Raw genomic sequence first — 14707 nt, forward strand, 5'->3', positions numbered from 1 at the left:
TATTTGTGTATTCAGGAACAGTCGTGTGTGGTATATAATATATAGGATACTTTTAATGTACTGGGGTTTTGGAGGAAAGCAGATTTTGAGAAGTTTTGATAAAGTTTATCAATGGGATTATGTCTTTACTATTTCTTGAAGGAGCACTGATTTCAATGGTTTCTCAATGATTTTGTTTGCTGAGATGGAACGATGATTTGAGTTATGTTCTGTACACCAGATGCACAGCATATTATCTCAGCTTTCTGTGGGTTGCCTGTGTCAAATGGGGCTGGATTGGTATACATACAGGGTTGGTAGGAGAACTGCTTCAAATAATATATGTGAAAGCTACTCACAGTAACTAAGCTCTGATTTTTCCTAACAGCATCTGTTATTATTATCGCTGCATTTACTATGTTGTCATGGCTAGTAGAAAGATTCCAGTATAACTTTGAATTAACTTGAAGTGATTGGGTTTTATTTCAATCATTTCCTCATACAAAAGACCATCGATAGTATTCTGATCAAAAGTTTTGTAACCCATAGAGCTGGGACTTGAAAACCATGTGTTTTAGTCAAATAAAAGGAAAAGGACAGCATTTCCCATTTCTAACGTGAGTTCACATTGTCTTTTGAAAATTTAAGCCTCAGAATACATTATGTGCTTTCTTCTTTGCACCTGGTCATAAACCTTTTAGTAAATGCTTGCTGTTAAAATGATAAATGGATGCTGTTAAAACACTTTAATGCATAGTGCACCAAAAGTGCCTACTTAAAGGCTAGTTTCCCTTCAGAATTTTGAAGAAGATGCCTTCTCAGCTTTTCTTTCTTGGCACAATTCTTAACAGAATGGGAATATGTATATGCCTGTATTCCTCTAAACGTCCACCAGAGATAGTTATATTCCTGTAAAAGCTTCAAATGGCTTTAATTAGATATTCTTAGTAAACAACTCACCTCTTCCTTGTTTTCCTCCCTTCCCCAAAGGTTTGTGAATTTGACAGAAGGTGAAGTGGCATAGATTGTATTTCAAACTTCCTAGTTTGACTTTTCCTGCCCAGTGTTTTTGTAGATGAGAATCTGTAGTGCGTATGATTTCTGGGTGAAAAATGTGTTACTTCACACATTATTTAAATTTCTAAAACTTTATGTTAGAAACAAAAAACAGATTTGGGTAAAATCCAATAAACAACAACAAAATCAATGATTAACTTGAATTTTCTTTGTTTTAAAATACACACAAGCCCAGCTCTCTGAAATTATATGAGGATAAAGGTATAATATTATGAAGACCCACAGATCTGCTTGTTTGTTCTTGAAATTTCCTTGTCCCTTGATACTAAATGTGCTTAAATGCATTCATAATATCAAGTTATATAAGGCTATCAAATTTTGGAATTTTACAAATTTTGGAATTTTATGAATTTTTCTTAAAAGGCACACCCATTTTCCTTTAAATAAGAATAATTTTATCAGTGTTCATCTAGAGCTTCCAAAATTGTGTTTGATCAAGAGTCCATCATTATAGGCTGAGTTACTACATGAAACATATAACCAAATGCTCATTAGAGACCTATGAGTTAATATTCATTTTTTTAAAAATATTTTATTTATTTATTTGACAGAGATTACAAGTAGGCAGAGAGCCAGACAGAGAGAGAGGAAGGGAAGCAGGCTCCCCGCTGAGCAGAGAGCCCCATGCAGGGCTTGATCCCAGGACTCTGGGACCACGACCTGAGCCGAAGGCAGAGGCTTTAACCCACTGGGCCACCCAGGCACCCCATGAGTTAATATTCTTAATTAGACATTTAAAAGCTGGTGTTTGTGTGTAACATTTGTGTTATTAAATTCTGTTTTAGAATTTATGTACAGTTCTCAGACTATAGTGATCTAATACTAAGATAAACTGAGTCCAAAGTGCTGATTCATGAAAAGCATAGCTTTTTTATAGAAACAGAAGTTTCTGTTTTATTCCACTTTTTCCTCATTTTGCTGAAGAAAATATACGGAGAAGCCCTTTCAAAAAAAAGGTCAACAATTAGTTTTCAGCACCCAATGCCTGAACTTCATATTGTTTTTGCTTTCTCTTCAAGTGCATATTTCTCAATGTCAATTTTAATATGCTAGAACAAAAGAGCTGAATTTTCTTTTTTTTTTTTTTAAAGATTTTATTTATTTATTTGACAGAGAGAGAGAGCACAGGCAGGGGCAGGTAGAGTAGGGCTCCCAGCAGGCTCCCTGCTGAGTAGGGGGCCAGTTGTGGGCCTCAATCGCAGGATTCTGGGATCATGACCTGAGCCAAAGTCAGACACTTCATGTCAAAGCCACCCAGGAGCCCTAAATTTTCTACTTTTAACAAGTCCTTCCTATGTGCCTGAGTAGCAATGAGCTAACAATAGCTTTTTACCTTTCTGACAACTCCCTTTGTCAAGTGTAGGCTATTTAGAAATTGTACAAAATGAAAATAAATACCTGGTTTCCCACAGGCAGTCCTCTGAAATGCCGTCTATCATTTGTAATTTCTGTGACGTTATTTGGTGGTTATGATTTATCACCTTGCCACTGTTATGAGTCAGCCGTGAAATCTCCATGACTCAATGGCACATAACAAAAGCAATCAGGAAAGTGACATTTGAATGAAGGGTTGGTGGATGGGTTTGAATAAGATTTCATTAACTTAAGGAACTAAGGCAGAGTAACTCCCCCAACTTTTCAAAATCTTACAAAGTCAGCATTTCAATTCTTTCTTTTCATTGGTAATAGTAAACTGGGGAGGGGGTGGGGAATTCCCATCAATTGGAGACAAACAAAAAAATAGGAATTTATGGAGGGTGACAGTATGAGGTTATTCTTATTTTGCATTCAATCTTTTATTTTTCCATTGTGTTCAGAAGAGCCTTTTGTTAAACTTGCAAATTTCTTACTGCTTTTAAATTTGTTTGCTACCCACCTGTTTTTGCCTAGATGGTAAATTAATAGCAAAATGAATTTATTTCTTCAGTAAATATTTATTAAGCCTAGATTCTGTGTCAGGTATTGTGTAAGACAATAGGGTTGAAACAATAAGCAAGGCAGACATGACCCTCCCTCTCAAGGACATTTCAGTCCAGTGAAATGAGTCATACTTACTTTTCCAGGCTAATTGCCATTAATCTTGAGTGTGAAAATGCCCACTTCCAAGCATTAAAGAATATTTCCTATATAAGAACTTGACTTTGCAATGTTTCACTATTTTAAGTTACAGTTAACTTCAGATAGAAAAGTGGAACAAAGATTGGTCTGTTGGCAGGAAAATGACTGATCTTCTGGGTACCTGCCCCTCAGCCTGGTGGACTCCCTTATTTGACATTTTGTATTGGATGCTACTTCCGTGATTTGCAAGTAATATTTAACTTACTTTGATCTAGGAAGAGAAATATTGGGTGGAGTTCTTAAGAGGTTTGCTGGAGCTCAGTTCCTAGGTTATAAGTATCATCCTGACACCATTAACCACTGATTGTGTTATGCTCATCATTGCATTTAAGGGACATTGGAAAGAAAAGGAGGAGTTTTTAGGTAAAAGACACTGCCATAAATGGAAATATGACTCAATCACAAATTCAAAAGGATGATGAACTCTCTGCAAATAAGAGCTATGGTTTTTACTTCAATAGTAGCAATACCTGGGATAGTGTCTGGAACAGAATGGCAATAGTAATACTATCTCTTCTTTATTGAAAGCATTCTGGGTTCCGGTATTATGCTAAATATTGAGTGAGAAGTACTGATGAATGAATCTTTGTTGTACAGAAAGAGTAGAGAGGCATAAAGATTAGCTATTGAACCTACAGACACTGATATAATAATTTTGGGAGAAATTATGCCACCCTCCCTTTGGAGGGAAAGATGTGAAATATGAAGAGATTGGATACAGTACTTTGGAATGGTTTGCTTCCTTTCACCTCTAAGAATAAGTGTAGCCATAAACTCACAAGGAATTGGATGAAGAAGAATGAGGCACTACTGATACAGCTAGATAAAGCATACTCCATTCCTGGTTGGCCTGAGAATAGGACATCACCTTATGGAAATGACATCATAATGAGAAAAACACAAGCAGTGATTTAAGGTGTGGATACATCTTGCTCCACCTTTTTGGAAAGTTCTGAAGAACTTAGAATGTAGGCTAAAAATGAGGTTATGAAGTAAAAGTAATACTGATTACACAAATGTTAACTTGAACCTAAATACTAGAGGAATATTCCTGATACTTGTCAACTGCTGTTTTTCTCAGTACTCTGAAGTCAGTATGGGGCATTAAATTATGGAACTATTTTTCTAAGTTGCCTCACTTCATCTACTCCTGAATTGGGGCTTACGGAGAAACCTTAGGAAATATAAAACCCAAGATTAGGAAAAGCTTGATAAATTTGCTTTCTTTTTGTGTTGGGTCTATGTTTCAAGCAGTCTAAGTCTCTTGAACCATTCTCTCTGGCACCCTCTCAAAGGATTGGACCACACATACAATTCACATTGATTAAGAAACCTACCACACCCACATTTATAAGAAGTCCACACTAAGGACTTCACATAGGTGATTTTTGTTTAGTCCTAAAATCAATCATACAATGTATAAATCATTATTCCCATTTTACAGATGGGTTAACTAAGGTTTATAGAAGTTAGGGGATTTGTTCAGGGTTATAACTGGTTTGGTATCACCAACTTCTTAGACTTCAGACCTGATTATAAAGTGAACCATGAACAAATGGCCAGAAATGAGCAAAGCCGTTTAAAGATAAAGTGAAGACTGAAGCAATTGGAGGGAGAAATTCTTGGCTAGAGGAACCGACCTGTCAGGGCAAATAGGGATCAATTTTCTTATTAATTTTTTGCTTCCAGGCAACTGGAGAGTACAAAGATCGTACCTATAAAATTTTCCATGTCAGTCATGATCCCACCCAATGCCACAGCCCCCCTCACTGTTAAAGATGTTCTGCTAATGTAAATGTAAATGAGACTAAAGAATTGGTTCGACAAATCAAGCTCCCACTGAATTAACCCCTTTTCCCTGCTACAGTATGTTGTGTTTCAGCCCAAGGGTTCTTTAACTGAACACATAAATGAAGTTTCACAGCCTTCCAAATCTGCTCTGCAGGCCGTGCCCAGGTGCTAACATTGTTCTTCCCCTGTGCCCACATAGGAAATCCTCCTGGCATTTAAGATCATCATCTCCCTCAAGCCTTCCTGTCAGAAAGAGAACAGCCCTAAGTGAAATGCTGCAGATCAGTGAGTTGGTAAACCAGCTATGGAAACAGTGTGTTACGGCTGATCAGACCTCTGAAAATATCCCACTTTGAAAATGTAAGAATGAGAGAGACATATCTGAATTAGGACCCAGAGAAGCAATTGGTGTGTGGGCAAGTTCAGGTGACCTTTTTAAATGACAAGAATTTTTCACTTCCGATCTCAGAAAACAGCTTTCAAACCAAGTTTTGGTAGAGAGGCTAAAAATTATGGTAATAAAATAGAATATAGCCAAGAACTCCTCAGTACAACTTAAGTGCCTGGCATCATGTAATCCCTTGAAACCATCCTAACAGGTTGGTATTATTTTTACCTCATTTTGTAGAAGAGGAAAGATGCATAACACCCTGCCCAAGATAATGGAACTAGTTTTACAATCAGATTAAAATGCAGATTGATAGGGCTTCAAAGCCTTTGTTCTTCCAACATTAGACCACATGGCTTCAAAATGAAGGCCAAAAACCAATGCAAAGAGAATGGGTCTAAAGGGAGCAACACTTTTGAGGACAGACTATATGCTGGGTGCTCTATCAAGAAAGATATTCATAATGGTAGGAGTACTCTGTGTATCACTGTGGCCTGTGTAGGAAAATGGCTCACAGTGAGATTCAATTCATAAGAGTGTCTGATGTACTTCTCTCAGGTAAGATAGACTTCTGGGCAACAGGATCTGATTCTGATTGTTTAACAGTACTAAATTTATCCAGGGACAAAGCATTAATCAGGGAGATGGAATGGGGAATGTTCTGTATAAGAAATGACAGCTCCTCCTTGAAGGAAGAAAGGAGGGCTTGTGCATAATCTAGTGTTTTCAAATGGACCACAGAGCTAAAAGGACACATGGAATAGATTTGATAGAGAAAAGCATTTTAGATTTTGGAAATTTTAGATTTTAGATTGTAGAAACCTCCAAACAATTTTGGACTATATATAAGGGTGTGGATTGGTAGACTCACTTGGAGGAATCAATACTTTGTTATTTATGTTATTTAATAGTAAACTGTTATTCTTTAACTTTTTATGAAAGAACTACAATTGACCTTTGAGAAGTCTTACGGCAGTAAAACTGGTATAAACTGGTGGTTGGCCTTATCAAGTTTAAATATTTGAAAAGGTATAATTCATGTAAATGTTTAGCCTTTTTTTCACTGTGCAAGGGCAAAACCTGCCTAGGCTGGTATTTACTTTTCTAATTAGAAAAGCTTGAGTGATGTGAACAATTAAGATAATACAATACCTTTACAAGATAATTAATCTTTTCTTTGTGACTCATCCTACCACATCCCAAGCTGATAATGTTATTTACCTTCCAGTTAAGTGTATGTTAGAATGTAATTGGAGCCATTTGCTTTGACTATCAGAGGAGAAAAGATCATGCAATTTGCATCTCATATATTTAGAAATTAAAACTGAAGGACTGACCACTTGACACCACAGAAGTTCCTGAAATGAAGCCTGCTGAGCTCAATTTGTTGTGGCAGCTAAATGAATCCTCTCTCCAATTTGAATGCATGATGAAACTCCTATTGGAACACTGCACTGTAATAATTGACAACATAATGAAACTGCCAAAGACAAAATGCAAATACTTCTCTACTGACCCTTCAGAACTGCATTCTGTACTTAGAAAGAAGCAAGTGCCTGTGCTAGACAAGTAATGTTCCCTTTTTTTCTTCCTCCCCTCTATCCATCAGGGACCACAGAGATATTCTTTTGGACACCCATTCCTTTAGAATCAGACAGTTGAGAGTTGGCAGTCCATAGTAGGTTGCACAATTTGGGATAGTATATACATTGAACTACCAATAATATTTGAAAGCAACTATTATCTTCTATCACTGATGTTTTATGAAAGAAATGTATTTTTAGCACTAAAAAATGAGAAGGCTATTATCCCAGTGTAATAATTTTATAGACTAATTTAGCTTCATTAAACAAACAAGCTATAATTTTTTTTTTCCTGGATTTGCATCTCATCTGTGGAACCTTGATAAGGCATCAGCACTGATCTTTGGAAGGAAATCACTAATCTACCTACACACTGGCTTTTTTTTTTTTTTCATTTTTAATTAACCACTCAATCCACTATAATTTGGCCTCTGATCCTTTCAGGATCCATAATGAGTAATGTCTTTGGTTGCTGGCTCAATGGTCGCTTGTCTCCTTTATGTAACTGGAGCTCTCCTCGGAATTTGATACAAGTGATCTCTCCTTCATCTTGGAAAAACTCCCTTCTGTTTCAAATACTCCACATACTCCTTGGAATTTACTCTGTGGAGTCATTTTTTTCTTACTCCTTCTGCAGTTTGCACTTTATCATTGAAAGATTATTCTTCGGGGTTTTATCCTAATTCCCTTTTTCTTCGTTTCTCTGCACACTCATCCTCAGTAACCTTGCTTATTCCTATGCCTTTAACTAATCACAAATGTTGACATCGAGGCCACCCTTGCTTCTGAGTTTCAGATCCTCATCACCAACCATTAAATATTGTCACTTGAATACCACAAAAAGCATTTCAAACTCTTCGAGTTCCCAAATGGAACTCATATATCCCTATCCTCTTGTGACTGTGAGTAGAATTACTCTTCTCCCATTGTCCAAGTCTTAAACCTAGATACCATCTTGACTCAGTCACCAAGGCTTATTATTTCTGCCTCTGAAATCAGGCCACCTTTACCTAGCACTTGAATTCCTTCAGTAGCTAGCCATGTTGTACTCCACTATTGTTTTCACCAAATCTTTCTGATTACTGTAACCAGAACATGTTTTTAAGCTCACATCTGATGTTCCCCATGCTCTAATGGCTCCCCCGTTACCTTTCTGATGATGCCCAGACTCCCTGACTTGACTTATAAAACCCTGTGCCACTCGTGAACTTTTTCTTGCTTATAGCTCCAGATGATTAATTATTCTATAATTTCTTTTTATCCACCTACATTTAACATCAGACAACATTCAGTATTATTTCATATACATATATGATTATAATCAATGATTTTATTTTTCCTCAAATATTTTTGGAAACAAGGATATGTATTATATAAGATTATTATGAGGCAATGAGATGGTATCTGTGATATTAGTCATGTTATTGAACTACTTCCAGCCTCAGTTTCCTCATATGTCAGATGGAGAATATATTACTACCTACTTTTCTAGAATTGCTATTTGGATTGCATGGGATAATGGTAGTTAAGTGTTTAATACAATGAGTCTCATAGGGCTATTATAGTTTTTGAGTTTATGTATAAAGCATTTAAAGTAATATATAATGCTCTCTGTAATTCTTCATACTTATATATAATCCTCCTCACATACTAAAAGTAAGCCTTATCTATTATTTTCTGTCTTGGCCAATCTTCCACTCCAAATAGGCAATAATAATTTCTTCCTCTTTGGGCTGTTCTCCCATCTAGAATGCATTCTTACCTCCCTCCTACTTGCTGATTGAAACTCCACTTATCTTTAGGTGAGTTAGTTTAGGTTCTTCCTTCTCCATGAAGCCTTCTCAGATGTCTGTTATTTCTTTGGATATTTTCTTTCTCAGAGCCCTCTTTCTTTCTTTTTTTTTTTTTTTTTTTTTTTTAATCTAAAGAGAGAGGGAGAGGGAGGAACAGACTCCCCACTTAGCAAGCAGCCTGACCCAGGACCCATCCTAGGACTCCAGGTTCATGACCTGAGCCAAAGGCAGATGCTTAACCAACTGAGCCCCCCAGATGCCCCAGGATTTTATCTATTTATTTGACAGAGCAAGGGAGAGAGAGCAAGTGCACATGCACGCATGTGCCAGTGGGGAGGGGCAGAGGGGGAAGGAGAAAGATTCTGAAGCTGACTCTGCACTAGGAGCCTGACACGGGGCCTCAACGTGGGACTCTGTCCCAGGACTGTGAGATCATGGCCTGAGCCAAAAACCATGAGTCAGATGCCCAAATGACTGAGACATTCAGGTGTGCCTCTCAGAGCTCTTCTGATAATTAGTGTCATAATACATACACTGTCTTAGTTCTTAAATTGTCTTAGTTCTTGTGCATAAAAAACTAAGCCCCTTCAGCCATCTCAAGCTGCATCATGTGGATGACTGAGTACACACATTATACTTTTCCTGCCCACCTTCCTATCTTCAGCAGGTATTTTCAGTGGCAATTTCTAGATTCTTATTTTAAATTATTAGTTAATGATGATACTGCAATACATTTTTTAAGCACAAAAAATGAGAAATGGCACATTGAAGTCTGCTCTTTTTCTTTTACTTAAAATTGAAAATCTATATTCTGTAGTTTATTCCAGAACAAAAATTACACACTGCTTCCTGAATCTTACCCTCTTTGGATGTTTTCTAGGTTTGTGATTACTTTCCATTTTTAAAATTTCTGCCTGGAATAGTTTTACAGATTTCACTGTTTCTTGGGAAAGGAGAAAATTTTCACAACCTTATCAGGATGACAAATGCAAGCCTGCAGCATAATATAATTTCATTAAGCACATTAAATGTTTAGTATCTCTCTTCTGCATTGATCGCTGTGGTGGATAGATACTCTTACCAAGGAAAAATTAAAGGTGGGGCTATTGAGGTGATGGAATGTGAGAGGAAAATTTTCTTGTACTATTTCCCCTTAAAATTCTGACTTTAGATACTAAATCACATCTCCACTGTGGAATGAGGACTTCCTTTACATTCTATCTTTCTACACAAGTCAGATATTATAAATTTCTTATTTCTCTTTCTAAACTTCCTTATCCTCTTATTCACCATTAAGAATTCTCTTGGGAAAAATGGCTTTTAGGTAATATTTTGCTTTGCATCAAAACCAGAAATCTAATCAGAGAGGGTCCTAAAAAAATCATGCAAATATTCACTTGAATATAGATATTCATCTCTTGCTTTTTGCTAGGATTGTTTGTGGTTGGTTTCAGAAAAGATTTGGGACTTACCATGCTATAGATTAAGAGCATTTTTCATTTTATGCCTCCATCCTTTATCCTTTATTGATGTCTTTGAAAATAAAAAAAAGGAGATGAGCTTTTTTGGTGTGAGTTTTATATTATGCAGTTCTAGCTTTTGCACAGTGTCCAAAAGGACAAGGAGTTGTTTTAAAGATCCATTTCGATGTAAAGGACATTGAAGAGGTGTGTGTGTGTGTGTGTGTGTGTGTGTGTGTGTGTGTGTGTATGTATGTATGTATGTGTTTGCTGAGTGGGGGTCAGTATGTAGGCAGGGCACAGATAGGGCTCTACTTTCCACCCAAAAATAGGCAAAGCAATTTAAGTTTATTTTGATGTACTCTTTAATATATTGACTCCTTCATAAGATTGTTAAATAATTCTGCAGCAAGTGGTTTAAAAAGACCAAATTTAAGAAAAATAATTTCAGCTGATCAAAACAGCATGGGATGTGTTGTCTGTGACTTAGCATGCTTTTGGTAACAGTTCCCTAAAAGGAATTAGCATTTTGAATTTTTCAGACAGAACTACTTAAAACGTAGACTAAGTCTGTTATTCCTATGGGTCTTTCTTCTGTAGCTGGTATGGTGATTACTCTGTCACTTCTTTAATTTCTGCTTTTTAATGAAGGACATGCAAGTGTGCCTATGGAATTTTTGTATTAACGTCAGAGTGATTTAAGAATGGATCATATTAAAAGAGGAAAAAACCTCTTTTCCAGATTCAGCCTTCTATTTAATTCTGTGGCTAGCGACAGAGCTGAGAGCCACTTGATAGGGAGATTCAGCTTCTCCTCCAGGCATCTCCGGGACCTTTGGGATAGAACCAAGCATAGCCATGTATAAATCAGTGTGTCCATTTCTGGGCCACCTGCTTAATTGGAAGCACTGACCCTAGGCCATTTCCTTGGGTAGGAATGATGAAGTCAGGGCTTCCAATAATTGCATCTGATTAGTGCTTCCTGTGTGAAGATAGAGAATGAAGCAAAATGAATAAGCATCCCCATCCCATGTGGGTTTATTTAATGGCAGAAATCATGGAGGAAGGGATCTGTGGTTTGGTTTGAGATTCCTCTTTAATTTCTTCTCAATACAGTAAGTGAAATATTTGATTTTCAAAGTAGAAAATCATTTTTAGTATCTTTATTGTAGTAACCTTATGTACAGACAGTGCAATGGGCAGAAACTGCATAAGTGGGAGTCTTCAGGCCATCAGAATTCCCTTCTTGTCATAGTGAAGGGTTACCCAAACTTATATATAAGAAGAAGATCTCAGATGAATTATAGAGTTCAACATAGACGACTGCAAGTTTCAAGCATATATGTGTTCCATTTGCATTAAAATACTCCTTAATATTTCAAGTGAAATCAACAATATACTTAGGCTGAGGTTTAAACCATTTGCATGGAAGTCTGATCCTTGTATGCAATAGAGATAATAGTATCCTATTAGCAAAGAGTGAATTGTATTTAAACAATAATTGCAGACAAACCACATGTAAATCAATATCCAAAAAAGGCATCAAGCTCCATACACTATTGATTTTCTGCCATGTTCTTCTTTAGGTTAGTGCTCTGTAAATATGATTTACAGTGAGGTTTTAATGAGTCACATTCTTTGGACATGACGAAATTTTATGGAAGTCAAAAAGGTTTAATTCTAGTAGTACTGAGCAACTTTAAAACTGTGACGATGAAATTACCACAAAACTGAATTGGTTCAAGAGAGCTGATGGAAGATGCACATGCAGGACATTTATAAATATCCTCTGTTAACCTGGAAACAATTATTAATTTTTATAAAGTTATGTGTATTTTATATGAGAAAAGGCAGACAATTTTGTTATTTTAAAAGATAACTTTAAAATATAAAACAGGGGAAGTGCTGAGACTAGACGTTGTTGTATAGATACAACAACTCTACATAGGATGAGGGATAAAAATAAGGGGAGAACTGGTTATTAGGTGTGCATATCAATGGAATTCTGTGTGGAATTTGATACGATCTGAGCTCATAAACTAATTTATGGAATTCTTGCCATAATGAATCCTCTTGTCCAAGCTTAAAGACAGGTTTGTGCTAATTTTGACTTGGTGGGATAATACAATATCAAGTGAAGATGAAGAAACTGATCCACGCTTTAATACCAGGGATTAGCAGACATCTTGGGAAGTTCTCAGGTGTTGAATATCTGTATTAGAATAATTTTTATCACAATATGAAGGTCAAGAAGACCCCAGCTGCCATCTGGGTTAAATTGAGTTGAATTAAAACATATTGATACTTTACCCCCTTGTTAATAACTATAGACATAAAAATGTTTCACTCTAATGAGATAAAAAAATTAAATTTTACCTATTTAATGTATACATAGGAATATTCTAAATAAAGCTATATAATCTATATACATAAGTGTATAGGAAGATGATTAATAAGGCTTTGCCATTATTTTAGTTACTAACACTTGGTCTATCTGATAAAACCTCTTGTAATTACGTGTAAAGAGTGCTGAGTTTGATCACTTGACTCAAGGAAAATAAATCAGACTAGAGCTAAAATTAATTTAAATTTCTTTATTCTGTAAAGTGATAGACTGATTTTATAATAATATGCCTTTAGGTGACCTTTATTACATTGACTGTAACATAATATCTTTTTCTTTAAATGATTCTTGAAATATTTCTAGATGTGTGCAGTATAATCTCATGTATTAAAACTAAGGAAGAAAAGTAAGCAGTAATTAATGAAAGATGTTTAATCTAAAATAAAGTATATTTCTAAATCAATCATAAGACAAGGGTGTCCTCAAATCAACTACTAGGTATCCCAGAAAATAAGATAAAAAAAAAAAATTGAAAAGAGAGACAAAGCATTCCTTATTTGCAGATTGTATGATAATCTACATATCAACTCCAGGAAAATTTACAGATAAACTTTAGCATTAATTAGAGAGTTCAACAAGTTTGCAAGATATGAGATATATTTATCAAAGTCATCAGTGTTCCTATACACCAGAAATAGCCAATTAGAAAATAATAGAGCTACTAAGAAAAAAATAGTAAAAAAAGTATAAAGGATTATATCTAACAAGATATGTACCAGGGCTTTATGGAGCAAATTATAAAGCACTTTGGGAATATAAAAGTAAAACTCTAAATCAATACTTCAAAGTGATTTCAGTCAAAATTACAGTTGGATTTTTTACAACACATAACCAATTTTAAATTTAACCACTTCATATGAAAGAACACAAAATGGAGTACATGCATAATCTCCCTGTCTTCCCCTAAATATAGCTCAAAAGCCTGTAAATGATAAATAGAGGAAACATTAAAAACTGTGAAAGTTAGAGAAGATAGACCAGCTAGGAACTTGGGACCTGATGAGCCATATGGAAGTGTGTTTCTGGAGTTTTCTTTTTGCCTAATGTATCTTGGACAGGGTAATAAAGAAACTTTTAACCTAGAAATACCAGTTGGTACAGACAGATTTTTAAAAAAGTCTGCTCCCCTTAGGATTAGGAAAGGGGCAGCCTAGCAATGCAGAAGACTTTTTGTTTGTTTGTTTGTTTATTTTAAAGTTTTTTTTAAAGATTTTATTTATTCACTTGACAGAGATCATAAGTAGGCAGAGAGGCAGGCAGAGAGAGAGAGAGAGAGAGAGACGAGGACACAGGCTCCCCGCTGAGCAGAGAGCCCGATGTGGGGCTTGATCCCAGACCCTGAGATCATGACCTGAGCTGAAGGCAGAGGCTTAACCCACTGAGCCACCCAGGCACTCCTATTTTTATTTATTTTTTTAAGATTTTTTTTTTTTTTAAATCTCTATGCTGAATATGAGGCTTGAACTCACAACCCCAAAATCAAGAGTTGCATGCTTTACAGACTAAGCCAGCCAGCCAGGGTTCTTTTAGACAACTCTACTCCAGCCAAAACCCCCCCAAAAACTGTGGTCCTACTCCTACTCCCATAAGCCACCAGAAAATTAAAAACTAAAAGATTGCCAAGGCTGTGTGGAACAACCACATAGAACTTTCATCTGTTGATGAGAGTGTAAGTTAAGTTAGCCACTTTAGATAGCAATTTGGAAATACTTACTAAAGCTGAAGATGGAGATACACTTTAACATAGCAATTCTATGCTATATATATTAGCATAGAATTAGGAAAGTATGCATTCCTAGTTAATAAGTAATACTATGTTTAAGAAGACAAGTACAGGAATACTCTAGCACTTTAGGTGTGGTGGTTAATTTTAGGTGTCATCTTGACCTTGGGGTACCCACATATTTTGCTAAACATTATTTCTATGTGTGTCTGTGAGGGTGTTACAGAATGAGATTAGCATTTGAATCAATTGATTGGGTAAAGCAGATAAATCACCCTAGGGTAGGAGGGCATATCATCCAATCTTTTGAACTCTTCAATAGAACAAAAAGGCAGATAAAGGGAGAATTCACATTCTGCCTGTTCTGCCTGACTACTTGAGCTAGGACATT

General features: G+C 36.0%; 1 long non-coding RNA gene across 1 annotated transcript in view; it reads left to right on the forward strand.

Moving 5' to 3' along the window:
- LOC116864279 overlaps window positions 1–14707 on the forward strand; it is a 150943-nt gene that overhangs the window by 97510 nt on the left and 38726 nt on the right. Inside the window, exon 3 of the long non-coding RNA XR_004381982.1 lies at window positions 5165–5373. This is a non-coding gene — a long non-coding RNA (uncharacterized LOC116864279). The remainder of the gene's footprint in view (window positions 1–5164; window positions 5374–14707) is intronic.

The sequence above is a fragment of the Lontra canadensis genome, unplaced genomic scaffold (assembly GCF_010015895.1).
Source record: "Lontra canadensis isolate GAN:19392208 unplaced genomic scaffold, GSC_riverotter_1.0 scaffold5, whole genome shotgun sequence".
In the NCBI taxonomy this organism is placed as follows: Eukaryota; Metazoa; Chordata; class Mammalia; order Carnivora; family Mustelidae; genus Lontra; species Lontra canadensis.